Consider the following 16600-nt stretch of genomic DNA (forward strand, 5'->3'; position numbering starts at 1 on the left):
GCAGCGGTTCTCAACTGGTCGCGACCCACAGGTTGAGAACCACTAGCAGGGTCGCCTAAGACATCGGAAAACACAGATATTTACATTACGATTCATAACAGTAGCAAAATTACAGTTATGAAGAAGCAACGAAAATAATTTTATGGTTGGGGGTCACCACAGCATGAGGAACTGTATTAAAGGGTCGAGACACTAAAAAAGGTTGAGAACCATGCCTCAGGGGAATGCAGGACTTTTTATCTGGCAGATCACCTCACTAGTGTTGATCAGGAAATTCCAGACTAATTGACTTAAAATTTCATTCCTGGAGAGGCTGCAACTGCAATTAGGTTAGTTATTAAGTTTTGGTTTGGTGCTGAACTCCATTTTGTTTTTGTTTTTAATAGTAGCCTCCTTAAAAAAAATAATATTCAGAAAAAAGTAAAAGCGTGACTCTTTTTTGAACAGATACAAGAATGAACGTGTGTTTAAGAGTTTACTTTACTCCTTCATTAGTGAGGGAACCAGACCAGTGTTATAACAGGTTCAGAGGAAAAGTCATAGAAACGCAAATTTAAATGTTATAAAGGGTTTCAATTACAAATGGAGGCAAAACTGTTTTTGCAAAGGGGGAAGGAAGTCAAAGGAAACTCTATTGTTATCGGTGGAAGAGGAGTTCTTGGGGTACCCCTGGAATAAGAATTTCGAGAGCCTGCATAGGAGAATGAGGTACTGTAGGAAGCTTTGTTTCTGTGGACTCGAACCCCTGAGTTTCCACGGTCCCATTTCCCCTTTGTCCCCCCAAGGAAGAAGTGTAGCTGTGGCTTCAGCAGAGCTAGAATCAGAGCCAGTGTCCAGAAATTTCGCTTCATATTAGAGCAGGGTCCAGTTCAGCATCAGGCTAGCTTAGTTTGTGTTCCCCGTTGCATCTCATCAGTCCGTTGCATAGCTGAGGGACACATGGGCGAATGCAAGAGAGCCAAGAGCCAAGAGCCAGGAGAGCAAGCTCCTTTGGTTAGGGGATTATGTATCCCATATTTTTGTGGGCTTGCAGTGGGCCTGCCCATTCTGGCCAATGATCTGTGTTCCAAGGTTTGACTGACAGGCACCTTCCGTAGTCACCCCAACTTCACTGCACATTCATCTATCTCCCCTTTGTTGGACCCCTTCCCCCAGTGATCTGTGGGGAATGGGCCAGTGGTTCCCTGGGGAATGCAAAGTTGCAGCTTCCTGATCAAGCTGCCCAAATGTTTCTCTTTCCCTCTCCCTCCCTCCCTCCCTCTCTCTCTCAAATCAATAAAAAACAGATTTAAATAAATAAATAAACAAATAAATATTTAAAAGCTGCAGTTCAAGCTAACCCACTGTTGACTAACATATTATCTATTCTCCTTCATTATTAAATACTAGAGGCCCGGTGCACGAAAATTTGTGCACCAGGGGGGGTGGGGTCCTTCAGCCAGGCCTGCCCCCTCTCACAGTCCGGGAGCCCTTAGGGGATGTCCTACTGATGGCTTAGGGCGGCCTCAGGCTTAGGGAGTCGACTGGGCCGATCAGGGGAAGGTGCTGCCCCATCACCCCACTGCTGCTGCCACTGCCGGCCGCTGGCCCTCCTCGGCCCTCGCAGCTGCTGCGGCTTTGCCCGGAAGACGTCTGGTCTATCTGGTCTAATTAGCATATTACCCTTTTATTAGTATAGATAAGTTCAAATGGCCTGAGAAGGCGAGGTTTGCCTGTAGACCTTCCTCTGATTTTTTCGAGCTCTGTGGTTGGACGTGGCTGTAAACAGGCAGCTTCTAAGATGGCCCCCAGTGGTCCCCAACTCTTGATATTTACACCTCTGTATAACTCTCTCCTTTTGAATGGGGGCCAGACCCATGACTTGCTTTAACCAATAGAATGTGTTAAGTAGGATGGGATGTCACTTCCATGGTGAGGTTACATAAGATAGAGACTAACTTCTCTTTTGCCAGCAGGCGCCCCCTTCCTGCTTTGATGAAGGGGCCTGCATGATAAGTGAGTGAGGGCGGACTCTGGCCAAAGCAAGCACAGAACGGAAGCCTTCAGTCCAACAACCTTTGAGGAGCAGATTCTTCCTCATTCGATCCTCCAATAAGACCCCAACCCTGACCACACCTTGCACCTGCCCCTGAAACAGAGGACCTCACGAAGCCTACCCAGTTTCCTAACCCACAGAAGCTGTGAGACAGTAAATATGTGCTCGTGTACGTCACTAAATGTGCAGTGATTTTCTATGAAACAATAGAAAATGAACATAATGGCACTATTGGAAGTGTTGGCTTTCAGCCCTGCCCCCCACTTGGTGGCCTACTCATCTCTTTCCAACCCCTTCTTTATTTGGAATCTTGACGGGCCGCATGCTCATCTCTACAGACACTCCACTCCCTACTCCTAGACATCCTTTAGGCCTAGAGGGGTGTATATACTCAGCTGGTGCTCCCCCTGAGAGCAGCGCTGCCCTTGGGAGGATGGGCCCGGGGACAATTTCCTGCAAGTCCTGGGAATGGCTCAGGGCCATTGATGCAGGGAATTCCAGGGCACTTGGCACTCCGAACATTCTAAAGGAGGGGCTTCCGGGCCTTGACTCCTCCCACCACCACCCCAAGACTCCACCTCAATGGAAAGGGTCTGACTAAAGAAAGAGCAGAGCAAGTCCCTCTAACACACACAGTCACGGCCAGGGGCCCCTCTCGCCCACTCTGTGGCCGGCACTGTACTCATGAGACGCACCGGCTGGGGTCCGGTGGATGGGATCAGACCCAGAGAGCTGCCTGCGGAGCCTAAATGAGTAGAGCTGCTACACATCTGAGGGGAATGTGCCAAGGGAGCAAGGCTGAGCTGGATGGTAAAAGTGGGAGGACTTAGCCAGAGAATGGGAGGGCCCCCAGGAAAGCAGCCAGAACTGAGTGAGTCCGTGTCCCAAAGGCACAGTCTCCTTAGCGTGGTGAAGAGTTTGGGCTATGAAGTCGGAGTGCATCTGTTTAAATCCTGCCTGCCTCTGCACTCCGGTTGTGTGATTTTAGGCAAATTACCTAAACCTTCTGAGTATCAGTTTCCTCATCTGTAAAATGGGGGGTAAGAACAGTATCCATTCCATAGGACCTATTCCATGAACTGTGGCATAGGTTCATGGAGAAGATAAATGCCTGGAAAGTACTTCATGAACATTGGCTGCCATTAGGGAAACGGAGGCTCCAAGGGCTGTTTTTCTGCTCCCTGGTGCTACTTGCCTTGCCTCAGAGGGAGAATGAGGAGGGCCTATTCAGTTGCTAGAATACTCATGTGCTCAACAAGCTTTTACGGAAACTCACAGAGCGTGGTACTAACTTACTCCCTCCTTCCTCACACTCCATGAGAACCTTGATGGGTCAATGGGAAGGTGCTGCTGGAGTGTGGAGATGGGCTCTGTGGTGCCCGTTCTCAATGAATGTGTGCCATTGGGCAAGGCACTGGTCTCTGTTGCCTCCTCTGGTAAAGGCATTACCAGTGTAACGCCCTTAAAGTATGGACCGCAGACCTGTAGCCTCGGCTTCCTGGATCATGTTAGAATGCAAAATCTCAGGCCCCTCCTCAGAGTCAGAGCCTCTGGGGTGGCCCCTGAAATCCCCCTCACTGGGGGATTTTTCGCTCACTGAAGTCTGAGGATCCCTGGGGTGGGCTGTCAGAAATCTTCACAGACCTGGCTCCACAGCTCCTCTTGGGGTGCCAATGGGCTGGGCTTCACTTTTATAGGTACCTACGGGGTTCTGGGGAAACGGATGTTCCCTCCTACCCATTAGAGCAGGCGTCCTCAAACTACGGCCCGCGGGCCACATGCGGGTGTTTTTGCCGTTTTTTTTTTTTTTTTACTTCAAAATAAGATATGTGCAGTGTGCATAGGAATTTGTTCATAGGTGTTTTTTGGTTTTTTTTTAAACTATAGTCCGGCCCTCCAACGGTCTGAGGGACAGTGAACTGGCCCCCTGTTTAAAGTTTGAGGACCCCTGCATTAGAGTTTGGAAACGTCGATGGTGTGAATGTTTGTGTCTTCCCAAATGCATCTGGTGAAACCCTGACCCCCAAAGGTGATGGTCTGAGAAGGTGGGGCTTGGGGAGGCGCTTCATCTTGAGGGTAGAGCCTCGTGAGTGGGATTAGCACTTCTATAAATGAAGCCCCACAGAGCTTCCTACCCCCCTCTCTTCTAGAGGATCCGGTGAGAAGTCTGCATCCTGGAAGAGGGTGCTCCCCTGACCATGCTAGCACCCTGACCTTGGATGTCCAGCCTCCAAAACGGTGAGATATACTTTTCCGTTGCTCTTAAGCCACCCACTGTGTGCTATTTTGTTACAGCAGCCTGAACGGATACGATTCAGCTGGGCTGGGGGCCTAGGGCAAGGAAATTCAGAGCCCCTGGTTCAAAAGCAGGAGAAAAACGTTGTTTTCTTCTGTGGGCTCTGTCTCGACTCACCATGGGTTTTAAAATTTGCTATTTAATGTCATGCCCTCTGGGCATGGGGAGACTGGCCCGGTGAGTACACCCCTCAGGGCCTTCTGCCCCAGCCCCCACCCTCCAGGTGTTTGCGCTCAGGCCTCTGCTGAGGGCACTGCAGCTCACAGGGTGACCTCTGAGCTCCGGTTGGAGCAAAAGTGATTACAGCTGGAAGAAAGTGCAGCCAGCAGCAACCTGGTATTTAGGGTGATTAATGAATGGACTGGAAATTTCCTCTGCTCCGGCCTCAGCCTGCACCTGAACTGTGGCCGATGCAGCAGTACATTTCTGTATAATTTCTTCTGACAGCTGGGAGGAGGGCAAGCCCAAAAGACTAACCCAATTACAGTAAAGGAGAGATCGGGCTGTTCTCTGTTGACAAGGTGAACACAAGGGCACCCCAGTCCAGGGATACCGGCGCGCTGCTGGCAGAGAACGTGCTCTCCTGCCCAGCTCCCCTGCATAGTTTCACTTTTTGACAAATGGTGGCTGTGCCTCCTGGGCGGTGTAGAGTAGGGTGATGTGAGGAGAGCCAGAGTGGCTTGGGCTCCATGTTCTCCCCTAGCCAGACCTGCGATAGGTCCGCCCTGGAGAGGTTACAGAGGTAGGAGCCCTGATCGGGAACTCAGAAAAGCTGCGGTCTCCTCCTCGAGTAGACATGCAGCCTCCCCGGGCCCCAGGATTCTCACCTGTAACGTGAAGGTATAAAATCAGATTATCCCCAGCTCCACCTCTCCCTTATTTGACATTTAATATGGTTAAGGACTTAAAAGAGGCATTTCAGCTTGGGAATTAATTTTACGGGAGGCGTGCTAGTAATAGAACGTGGGGCAGAGTGGGATATAAACCAAAAGGCGTTACACCATGAAAGCCTAATTGTCATTAGAGTGTGACGTTTCTTCATAGGCAATGGCGAGCCACGGGGCATCTAAAGAGGAAAGGGCTGTGGTCAGAGCAGCCCCTGAGGAGGATGGAGTGGGCGGCCAAGTTTCAGAAGAATGGAGGATAGAAGAATCCAGGTAAGTCATTTCCAGCAGCACTTAATGGAGAGGCCAACCGCCTGCAGAGCAACACGCCCAAGTTTTATGGTGACCTTTGCGACACATACCTCACTCATGACTCACCTGTTGTGAGAAAGACACATTGCAGTGGGAGGAAACACACAGAGAACCTGGAAGATTACTATCAGAAATGGAAGCGCAGGCTCAGAGCCCCATTGGCAAAGCAACCAAAAGATACCTCTACTCCATTCTCTGCTCCTCCTCCCCCCGCCGCCCCCCCGCAATCTCCCTGGTCCTCCCATGATGCCAGTGATGGGCCCTCCCCCTCCGGGGGTGATGTCAGCTGGGCCCCCAACGATGAGACCTCTCACCCATCCCATGATGATGTCCACTCGGCCAGGAATGACTCCACCAGACAGATAAGGAGAGAGGGGAGCCTCTTGCTGTTAGTTTATTACTTCTCTACTTCACCAGGCGACCAGGGTGCTGTGACTTTGTTTTTTATTCTCTAATGGCATGACAAGGAAGACTTGCTCCCCTTCTTATCAGAGAGAATAGTTTTGGAGGGAAGTAGGGGGACAAAAAAAAAAGGCTAGTTTCATTTGTATTGTGAAATGTGAAAATAGATTTGTCAATTCTTTTAGTTAAAAAACATAAAAGAATCCAGGCAAGAGGCTATGCATACATGCATGTCTTCACCTTTACCAGGTAGCACCAATCTGCCTGCCTGAGGCTGTCCTAATCCTCCCTCCCTCCCGCAGGCTAAGAGAGTTCTCGTTTCGGCAAACTCCCACCATAACTTGGCATTCTCAGGCCTCTACATTTTTGCCAACACATGGGTGTGAATCAACATTTCATTGTAATATTAACTTGCATTTCCCTGGTGAGTAGGGCATTTGAATGTCTTTTGTGTGTTTACTGGATAGTAATGTTTCCTCTTCTGCGAATTTCCTGTTAAGTCTTTTGTCTATTTTTTTGAATGTTCTTTTAAAAGGTCCACCCCCATAGAATCTGGATACTAATCTTTCGTCAGTTATCTGCAGTGCAGATGTGTTTTCCCAGTTTGTATTGGTCTTTTAACTTTGTTTATGAAAAGCAGTCAGATGACTGTAACAGGTGAATTTGTCAGCATTTTAATTTATGGCTTGTTCTTTGGTGTCTTTTTGAGAAATCCTTCTCTGCCGTCAAATCACAAAGCAATTTTAAAATTTCTCCTGTATTTTAAAAAGTTTTAAGGTTTCCTTTCATCTTTAGGCCTTCACACACCAAATTTATTTGTATACTAGAAGCCCGGTGCATGGATTCAATGGCGTCTCTTGGCCTGGCCTGTAGGGATCAGGCCGAAAGTGGCCTGGTGCACGGATTCGTCCAGGGTGTGTCCGGCCTGTCTCGCCCAGTCCCGATCAGCCAGACCCCAGCAGCCAGCTAACCTACCGGTTGGAGCGCCTGCTCCCTAGTGGTCAGTGCACATCATAGCAACTGGTCAAATGGCTAAAACAAATGGTTGGACACTTAGCATATTAGGCTTTTATTATTTTGTATATGGTGTAGGGTATGGTAAGGTAAAAATCCAATGCTATCACTTTCCATACGGATACCAGATTGTTCCAGGACCACTATTGAATGCCTCATGGCCCTGCCCTGCCTCCCAGGCCAGGAAGAGGGTTAGATAACTCTTGGGGTTGAAGGGCCTGCAGCATGGCCGGTCCCTGGGTGCCCTGCTTGCCCACACTATTCCTGCCCTCCCTCCCCTTCCAGAGGACCCAGCCCATGGCAGAAAGGCTTGTGCCAGCATGGACACACACAAGACTTTGGGTCTCCTGCCCAGGAATGTTGGTTCCTGACACAGAAGAGTCTTTGTGAAAAAGGAAGAAGAAGAACCCTGATGTCTTCTGTGGGCTCCAGGCTGAGGAAGGAGGGATGCCTGGCACTGAGGGGAGGCAGGGCCTGGATTGGAGCCTCCAAGGCGTGGTGAGAGGCTTTCTAGATTTCTGAGGCTTCTGGGGCGAAGGGGCTGGGTGCCCTGGAAGGGGAGAGAGAGAGCAGGAATAGGGCCTTTCCCCTCTACACTGACCTGAGGGGAACCTACAGGCTCTGCCCCCTGCCTTCTTTCTAGAATGTGGGAGGTACTTGAGGGTACCCCAGAAAGTTGAGGCTACTGCATAGGTATGGAACAGATAACAGTGGAAGTAGAGAAAGATTGTCTTCTAATTCTCTTTCAATACTTCTAATTGCATCTGGGGGAAAGTCTCCCTTTGATCTAACCAGTCAACCCTGTGGAATGCTTGCTAATCGCCCCTTTTAACTCTGAGAGACTGGGCCTGAGGCGTTGGAGACCTGGGAGCTAGGGTATCTGACTAGATATTTAATAACGTTGCTTTGTTTGTGTTGTATTTACTTCTTGGGGGTTGCCTTCTATTCTGACAAGTGATGGCAGTTTGCTATTAGTGATGCTAATAGAAAGTTTCCTTTTAATACATGTATTCGGGCAAAGAAAGCCGCTGTATGTGTGTTAGATCACATTTATGTGATCATCTGGATAAAGAGATGTAGGCAAGGAGGGTCAGCAGAATGTTGATGGCGGTCAGCTCCTGGTGATTTTTGTCTTTTTATCCTTTTTTTTTTGTATTGTTTGCATTTTTCACAATGAGCATGCATTATTTAAAATATCAGAAAATAACTACTTTTGTTATGGAGAAAGGTATGTATGTTTAAAGGAACATACTAAGTACATAATAATGCCAGGAATATACGGCTTTAGCAACATGGTGGCCTTGGCTGGGTGACTGTGTGCTGGGAGACTGAGGACCGGCCCAGGCAGAGCAAGGACAGCCTGCCTACCTGTCACGGGAAATTTGGGCCCGTACTGCTGGGGGCAGGGCCTTTTCATCCCTGTCCAGAGGGTTTCATTTCAGAGTCTCCCCTACAACTTTTGAACCAGGTGAAAGCACTGATCGGTTGACGAGATGGAGTTTCTGTGGTGAGTTAGACCTTTGCGTTGCCTGCATTTAGATGCCTCAGGTTGGGGTGGACAAAGGCAATTTGGCCAGGGTCTCGCTTTCTCTTCCTGGTGCTGTCCTATGAATGGTCTGTTGTTCTAGAGCTGATAGGAGACAGCCTTCTCCCTGTAGGCTGTTCCCCAGTCTGCAGACCACGGTTTGGCTCTCTTCCCAGAGTCCTGGCCGCTAGTGCCAGTTCGTGGTGCTAGCGCCTCCGCAATGTAGGGCGTCATTGAACAGGAGCCCCCGGGGCCAAGGATTCCTCCTGTGTAGCCATCGGAATCCTCCGTTCACCGCCCTCAGGAAAAGGCTTTTTCAGATCACACCCTGAATGACTATTTAATCTTTAATGGGGCCAACACGTCCAGACAGAACCAGGAGCAGACAGTGATGCCCAGCTCTTCCTTGGGGATTTACCTGGCTTCATGGTCTGATTGCTGTGTGTGTGTGTGTCTTGATTATGGGGTGGCTGGGGATTGAGCCCACAGGGTCTTCCATCATGAGATCATTCAGACTATGTTGTCACTAATCCATAGGCACAAGGCAGTCCCAGGCCCTGCCCGCTGGGGTGGCCGTCTGATGAAGAAGGCAGACTGGTAAGGGCAGGTGTGACGAGGGTTTGCTGCCCCACATAGCAGTGGTTACTGCAAGGGGAGCTGAGAGGGGTGTCTGAGCAGAAGGCTTAGAATGAGACACTGCGGAGGAGGGGAAAATTTCCCCTTTTAGTTATTCTGGCTGGTCTAATAATCAAATTGACATGAGACAGATTAACAGGAGAAGATAATCAAAATGTTTGTTATGTACGTGCATACAAGCGTTCCTGTAAGAAAAGGAGACCCAAGGACAAATCTGACAGTTGAGGTTTATATGCCATCTTGAGCTAAGGAGAAAGGGAGTAATGGTTTATATTTCAAAGGGAAGGTAGGCAATTCACAGAGAGATGGGAAGGAACTAGATATTTGGTAAACAAATTCTTGCAGGTCTGCCCAGAAACAATGGGACACAGAGGCGAGTCTAGCAAACAGACTTCCCAGGTTCCTCCCTGTCTGCCACACTTAGTTCATGTTAAAACATAGCTGTCTGTGATTACACCTCTCTTCCTGGAGCAGGTTCTCTGTCTAAATCCATTTAGGCAATTTTGGGGAAGGTCAAAGTTTCTTCCTGAGGCTTGTTTTTAAAAAATAAACCATCTAAAAATAAACAATATTAAAAAAAAAAGGCATATTTGGGATGGGAAACCTCTCCTCCCCTTCAACTCAAAGGAAGAATTCACCAGATGAGGAGCTGTGGGAAGGAGTGATCCAGGGAGAGGGAACAGAGTATGCAGAAATCCAGATGCCAGAGGGACCCTGCTGTGTTCAGCTGGGAGATCGCCTTTAGGTGGCTAAAGAAGAGAGAATAAGCTGGGGAGATGGGTAGGGCCCACATCCTGTTGGACCTCCTAGGACAGTCCTAGGACAGGAGTTCTCAACTGAGGGCAGTTTTGACCCCCAAGGACCTTTGGCAAGATTGTCACAGCTTGGTTGTCACAAATGTGTTTGTGTGTGTGTGTGTGTGTGGGTGGGGGGGGGGGGTGAGGGGTGGGGGGCACCTCCTGGCATCGAGTAGGTAGAGGCCCTGGATGCTGCTAAACATCCTGCCAGGCACAGGACAGCCCCTGGCAACAAAGAATGATTCAGACAAAAAAGGTCAGTAGCGCTGGTGTTGAGAAACTGGGTCTAAAGACTTTGTTCCTCCTTCTAAAGCCAAGAGGAAGCTTTGCTTGAGTTTTACAGGAGAGGGACATGATCAGATTTATGTTTTAAAGTGATCAGTCCAGCTGCTCTGAGGAAATGTTGAGATCTAGCTGTTCTAGTTCAGGGCCACTCTTAGTAGTCCTCCAGCTTGGGAATTTCCAGCCTCTTCCCCCGCTGGGACTTACCCTGGACTGCTATGTGGACATCTGGGTCTCTAGGAAAACCCATCCAGGTCAGAGAAACCAAGTCAGGCACTTAGTAAGAACTAAGCAGGCCAGGGGGGTTTCCACTGAGCACAATAGGCACAGCACTAGGGCCTGTAAAATGTTTAAGGCCCATGTGTCCGGCCCCCCAAAGATGTCCCAATCCCCAAAAGCCTGTGAATATGTCGCTATACATGGCAAAGGGATTTTGCAGATGTGATTAAACTAAGGAACTTGAAATGGGAAGATTATCCTGGATTATCTGAGTGGGCCAATGTAATCAGAAGGGTCCTTGTAAGAGGGAGACAGGAAGGTCCGATTCAGAAGAGATATGTTGACAGAAATGGCAGGGTGTGTGTGGGGGTGTGGGGGGGGGAGAGATTTGAAGATGCTATGCTGCTGGCTTTGGAGATGGGAGATGGGGCCAGTACAATAAAATAATAAATTTGTGTGCCACTAAATTTCTGGCAATTTGCTAACATAGCAATAGGAAACTAATATAGCCTGGGAGAAGTATTAATTGACTCTGGCATAAAAAGCACACCCTGCAAAATTGAAATGAATAAATGACATTTTTCGAAACTTCTTTCATAATTTTTAATAGATGCAAAAATGTGTAAAGGCTAATATAACACACAACCAAGTATTATCCACTCAAGTCAAAAATTAACCCATCTGATGTCATTTTCCTATCTTCTTCAGGAAGTAATCAGTATCCTAAATTTGACATTTATTATTCCCATACATTTTTATAACTGTATCTCCAATCAATATGTAATACTGCTTTGCATGTTATTTTATATAAATGACATCATAGTGTGTGATTTCTTATGCAACTTTCCTTTTATATTTAACTAGAGGTCCGGTGCACGAAATTCATGCATGGGAGTGGTGTGTCCCTCAGCCCAGCCTGCACCCTCTCCAATCTGGGACCCCTTGAGGAATGTCCGACTGCCCGTTTAGGCCTGATCCCATGGGCAGTCAGACATCCCTCTCACAATCCAGGACTGCTGGCTTCCAACTACTCTTCTGCCTGCCTGCCTGATTGCCCCTAACCGCTTCTGCCTGCCATCCTGATCACCCCCTAACCACTCCCCTGCCAGCCTGATTGACACCTAACTGCTCCACTGCTGGCCCCATTGCCCCTAATTGCCCTCCCCTGCCAGCCTGGTCACCCCTAACTGCCCTACCCTGCCAGCCTGGTCACCCCTAATTGTCCTCCCCTGCAGGCCTGGTCACCCCCAACTGCCCTCCCCTGCTGGCCCAGTAACCCCTAACTGCCCTCCCTTGCCAGCCCAGTCACCCCTAACTGCTCTCCCCTGCAGGCCTGGTTGCCCCCAACTGCCCTCCCTTCTGGCCTGGTCTCCCCCAACTGCCCTCCTCTGCTGGCCTGGTCACCCCTAACTGCCCTCCCCTGCTGGCCTGATTGCCCACTACTGCCCTTCCCTGCAGGCCTGGGCCCCCCCCCCCCCAAACTGTCCTCCCTTGCAGGCCTGATCTCCCCCAACTGCCCTCCTCTGCCGGCCTAGTCACCCCTAACTGTCCTCCCCTGCTGGCTTGGTCTCCCCGAACTGCCCTCCTCTGCTGGTCTGGTGACCCACAATTGCCCTCCCCTGCAGGCCATCTTGTGGCGGCCATATTGTGTCCACCTGGGGGCAGCCATCTTGTGTGTTGGAGTGACAGTCGATTTGCATATTCCTCTTTTATTAGATTATTAGATAGGATGTGCTTTGAGATGTGGATGAAAGAGGCCGCATGCTAACATGACAAGCTCAGGGAAGACCTGCACGGCAGTCTTGCAAACTTAAGACCTAAAGTAACCACAAAGGATGGTCTGAAATTGAACCTTTAACTAAAAGCAGTTATGGTGGGTAGTCATGTCCTAGGCCGGTATTTTCCCTGATGAGGTCAACCTTTACCTTAACTGAGCCTATTGTCGTTTTGCATTTAAGATAACATACTTAAGAAATGTCAGAGTAACTTGTAACTTCCCTTTTTCTGGACCCCTCGGGGCACAACCAAATGTGCCTGGGTGCCAGGACAGAGACCACAAATTCCTTCATTGTTATTGTTAGCATGTTAAATGTTACTGTACCCATCTAAGTAAAAGAAGTATGTGTCTATCACTTTACTTTTCATCCAATCGCAGAGGTCTCCCCGCTTTGCTTTCTCCCGCCTCCCTAATCTACCACCAGTGGTTTTCATGTAACCCACTTACCTCTCCTCCTTGGATTGTAGTGTATAAAACAAAGTGAAAAACCGCCATTCTCCGGAGCATTATCCCAATCCGTTGAGATTCTGCTTCTCGGCAATTGTCGACAGTTTGGCTCAAATAAATTCACAAAAATTCTTTACAGGTTTGAATGTTTTTATGTTAGCAGAGAATTATTATTGTTGAATTATTCTAGTGACTACATGTTACCCGATTGCATGAAGGAGTCATACTTAATTTATCAGTCCTGCTCATCAGCGTTTAAGTTATCAGTTTGGCTTTTACAAACAATGGAGCCATAAACATTTTTGTGCTTGTCTCTTGGTGCATTTCTGCAAGGGTTTCCCCAGGGTTGATTCCTAGGCGTAAAACTGCTGGGACCTTGGATGAACAAGTTTTCCAGAGAGTTCCAAAGTGCTCTTCAAAGAGGTCAGGCCAATCTTTATTCAACCAGCAATGCATAGACCTGGTGGTGATATTGTTAGACTGTAAAATTTTTGCTGATCTGATGCATGTGAAATAATATTTTGTTGTGATTTTAACTTTCATTTTTCTGGATTGCTATGAAATTGAGCACCTTTTCCTATGTTTTATAGATCATCTCTGTTTCTTCCTCTATAAGTTGCCTGCTCATTTCTTTGCCCATTTTTTAAAAATAGAGTTATTTTTCTTTCTCTCATTAGTTTGCAGAAATTGTTTATATTATTTTTTTTATACTAATCCTATGTGTATTGTAAATATCTTCCCCCTTTTTGTGACCTGTCTTTTCATGAAGACATGGTGTCTATGAAGGCAGGGAGATCATCTTATTCCAAGGCAGCATTTGGGCAGAAATTCAGTTTCATGATCCACCCAGGACTTAAAAATAAGTTATCTAGTCTGTTAATTTAGTTTCAAGGCTGGGCTGGTGCAGATAGTTAAAGGTGTTCCATAAAATGATTTTGGAAGTGAGGAGTGTCTTCTGGACACGTTCAGTTTTGTTAATAAGTCCTCATGAAATGATACCCAAATATTTATTTAAATCAGATATCACAAACTCAATGCCTACAGGGGCCCAGTGGATAAGATAAAAGATTAAAATGGGCTGTGTGGGACATACAGCCTTCTTAGAGGCACTTATTTGAGGCTGCCTTAAGTGTTTAATCCTCACAACAACCCTGTGAAGTAGATGCCAGTATTATTCTCATTTCACAAATAAGCAAACCTAGGCTTGGAGAGGTTAAGCAACTTGCCCAAAGTCACATCACCAGATAGTGAAAAAACAACCACCACCAGGATTCAAAACTAGGCTGTCTGCCTTTAGGGGCCATAACCCTAACTAACAATGCTAAAATGCTGCTCCCGGTACAAGAAATAGTTCACATTTCTCTTAACTCTACTACAAGGAATATGGCGGTGCTGGTGAGATTCTGACTGGCGCCGGGCAGTGGGCCTCCGTGTTGGGAATCATTGGGGCACCATGAGGACTGTGCAAACTGGGGAGGAAATAAATGCCTGTTACACGGGTCCCCGATTCCTGCCTGATGTCAGCAGGGAATGCAGACCTAGAGTTGCCAAATTTAATTGTTTTTCAAGAGAAGCTGGATATCCAGATACTTATGGGAATGGCAGTTGATTTTTTTTAGTACTAATAGTCAATTTCAGTAATTTTATAATATAGCTCTGGCCAAATAAAAGATTTTTGTGGGCTGCCACATTATGACCTTTGACACGGCCCAGAATGAATTGTTTACAACCTGAACTACCCTCGGGGTAACCAGGTTCCTAAGAGCCATGTGGACTACAGGAACCGCTTTCAAGTCACAAGTATCTCCCTGTAATATGATGCTTAGGAATTTGGAGTCCTCAGTACAACCTCACAGACTTTAATCATATCTCGCAGTGTCTTTCCAGACCGAAGTGGCCATTGATGAAACAGTCACAGGGCCTGGGACTGATGTTCCTGGTGTCCACTGGCTTTCCACTGAACCTTGTGAAAATGATTGTTTTTTCCCTCCCAGGCCACAGCAAGTGTCTTGATATCTGTCACTTACTTGAAAATACTGCAGCATTGATGGGTAATGCTGTTCAGTTAGTTAGATTAAGCTTCAATTCCAGGGGCAATCCATGCCCCAGAGGCGTCAGCCAGCATTCTATCACAAAGGTCGGCTGCCAAGCTGGCCCTGACAAGTGCTATATTTTGCTCCACAGCAGACACTGCTAATCAGCACAATGATATCACAAATGGATTTTATCTGATGAATTTAGTGGCTTGGTAATTAGCATGGGGAATGATAGATAACAGCTCTTACTGATAAAACTGAAGATAGGCAAGGTATGTGAATAGGTTAGAATATTTTAGAGGCATTCCTCACATTTGCCCAAACAGGGTTTAAGAGTCTAGTAAGGTCCTTAGCATGAACCTGTAAGGATGGTGCAAACACTTGATCCTGAGCCACTCCTGTCTCCCAACATAGTTTTTTTGGGGAGGTAGGGCGGGGGGTTGGGGGGGCGGGGTAAGAGGGGGCGTTCTTGTTGCCTTACGCTGACCGCTGACCACAAGGATAATGAAATGCCTCTGAGAAGTTGGTTCCTCCTCCAGTGAAGTATTTATGCCAGGTGGTGCTTGGGTCACTTGAAGCGACAGGAGCTGGGACTTTGTGGAACCTACAGAGCAGGTTGCGTGGAATGTTCTGTGCATCATTGCTCATGAATCTTTATTTAATAGATGTGTCTAATAAAAGGGGTAAAATATGGTCTGAGATTTGCTTTTGTCATAACTTAATAGCAAGGTAATGAGTAAGCAGCTGACTCTCACCCACTTCAAAACGTCTCAAGCTACTTACAGACTAAAATTAACTCAGGCTAGTTCCCCAAAACAAGATAATGGAGAGTCAGGCCTCAGAGGTGAGAGGTGGCGACGGCTGGCCCCAGGAGTAGCAGATCATCCTTGCTTCCCAGGCCCTCCATGCTGCAGATGGGCCTTGGAGACCCGACGGGAGCCGGCTCTCGACGCTTGCTTCCCCAGCCTCGGGAGGTTGCCTGCGAGGGCCGTTGGGAATCAGTCTGTGTGAGCTGTAGAACCAAGCAGCTCCTGGAAGCCTGTCCCTTCCCACAACAGGAAACAGACAGAAAAGCTGGGCTTCGGGAACCAGCTCTGGAGAGTGCTTGCCAGTAAACATTTTAAAGTCTGAGTTAGAGAAGTGGGTTTTCAGTTTGCATTTTTTAAAAACAATATCCTCCACAGCTCACTGTGCTAGATTATAGAAGCCTGTAGACACAGCCAGCAAGACTGTAAAGTGAGGCCTCTTTACTAGTTTGGTAGTTTAAACATATGTCCACAAATTCTTTGATACACCTCCCTCCAAAAAGTGGAGCTTAACTACTTCCCCTTGAGTGTGAGCTGTCTTGCTGATAGAATAGCATGCAGCAGCAGTGACAAGGTATGGCTCCTGAGACTACGTCACAACAGGCACTGTGGCTTCCTCCTCGCTCTTTCTCTCGATCACTCACTCAGCAGTGGACACTCACTCAGGGGACACTGGACAGCCCAATGGAGAGGTGCTTGTGGCAGGGAATGGAGGCCCCCTGCCATTAGCCAGCAAGGAACTGAGGCCTTCTCCCAGCAGCCAGGTGAGCAGACCATCTTAGACGCAGATTCTCCAGCCCCAGTCAAGCCTTCAGATAGCAGCTACCCCAGCTGACTTCATGACGCAACATCACAGGAGACCCCGAGCCAAGTCATCCAGCTAAACCACTCCTCAATTCCTGACCCACAAACCTGTGAGATAAGGAATGCTAGTTGTATTATTACACTGCTAAGTTTTGGGGTAATTTGTTATATATAGCAAAGATAACCAGTACAAGTCAGTTAACCTCTAGGTGAATAGTTCTTACCCTTTGGGGTATCAGAGATCCCTTTGAGAATCTGATAAAAGCTAGGGACGCTCTCCTCAGAAAAATGCGCAGTCACAAAAACACATAGCTCACAGTTTCTGGAG

General features: G+C 47.8%; 1 long non-coding RNA gene across 3 annotated transcripts in view; it reads left to right on the plus strand.

Annotated features, from left to right (window-relative positions):
- The window catches only part of LOC114233707 (uncharacterized), a 39671-nt gene that overhangs the window by 7238 nt on the left and 15833 nt on the right, over window positions 1–16600 (plus strand). For all 3 annotated transcript variants that reach the window (XR_008558615.1, XR_008558617.1, XR_008558616.1), the window contains exons 3-4: window positions 4186–4273; window positions 5376–5488. This is a non-coding gene — a long non-coding RNA (uncharacterized LOC114233707). The remainder of the gene's footprint in view (window positions 1–4185; window positions 4274–5375; window positions 5489–16600) is intronic.

The sequence above is a fragment of the Eptesicus fuscus genome, chromosome 16 (genome assembly GCF_027574615.1).
Source record: "Eptesicus fuscus isolate TK198812 chromosome 16, DD_ASM_mEF_20220401, whole genome shotgun sequence".
NCBI lineage: Eukaryota > Metazoa > Chordata > Mammalia > Chiroptera > Vespertilionidae > Eptesicus > Eptesicus fuscus.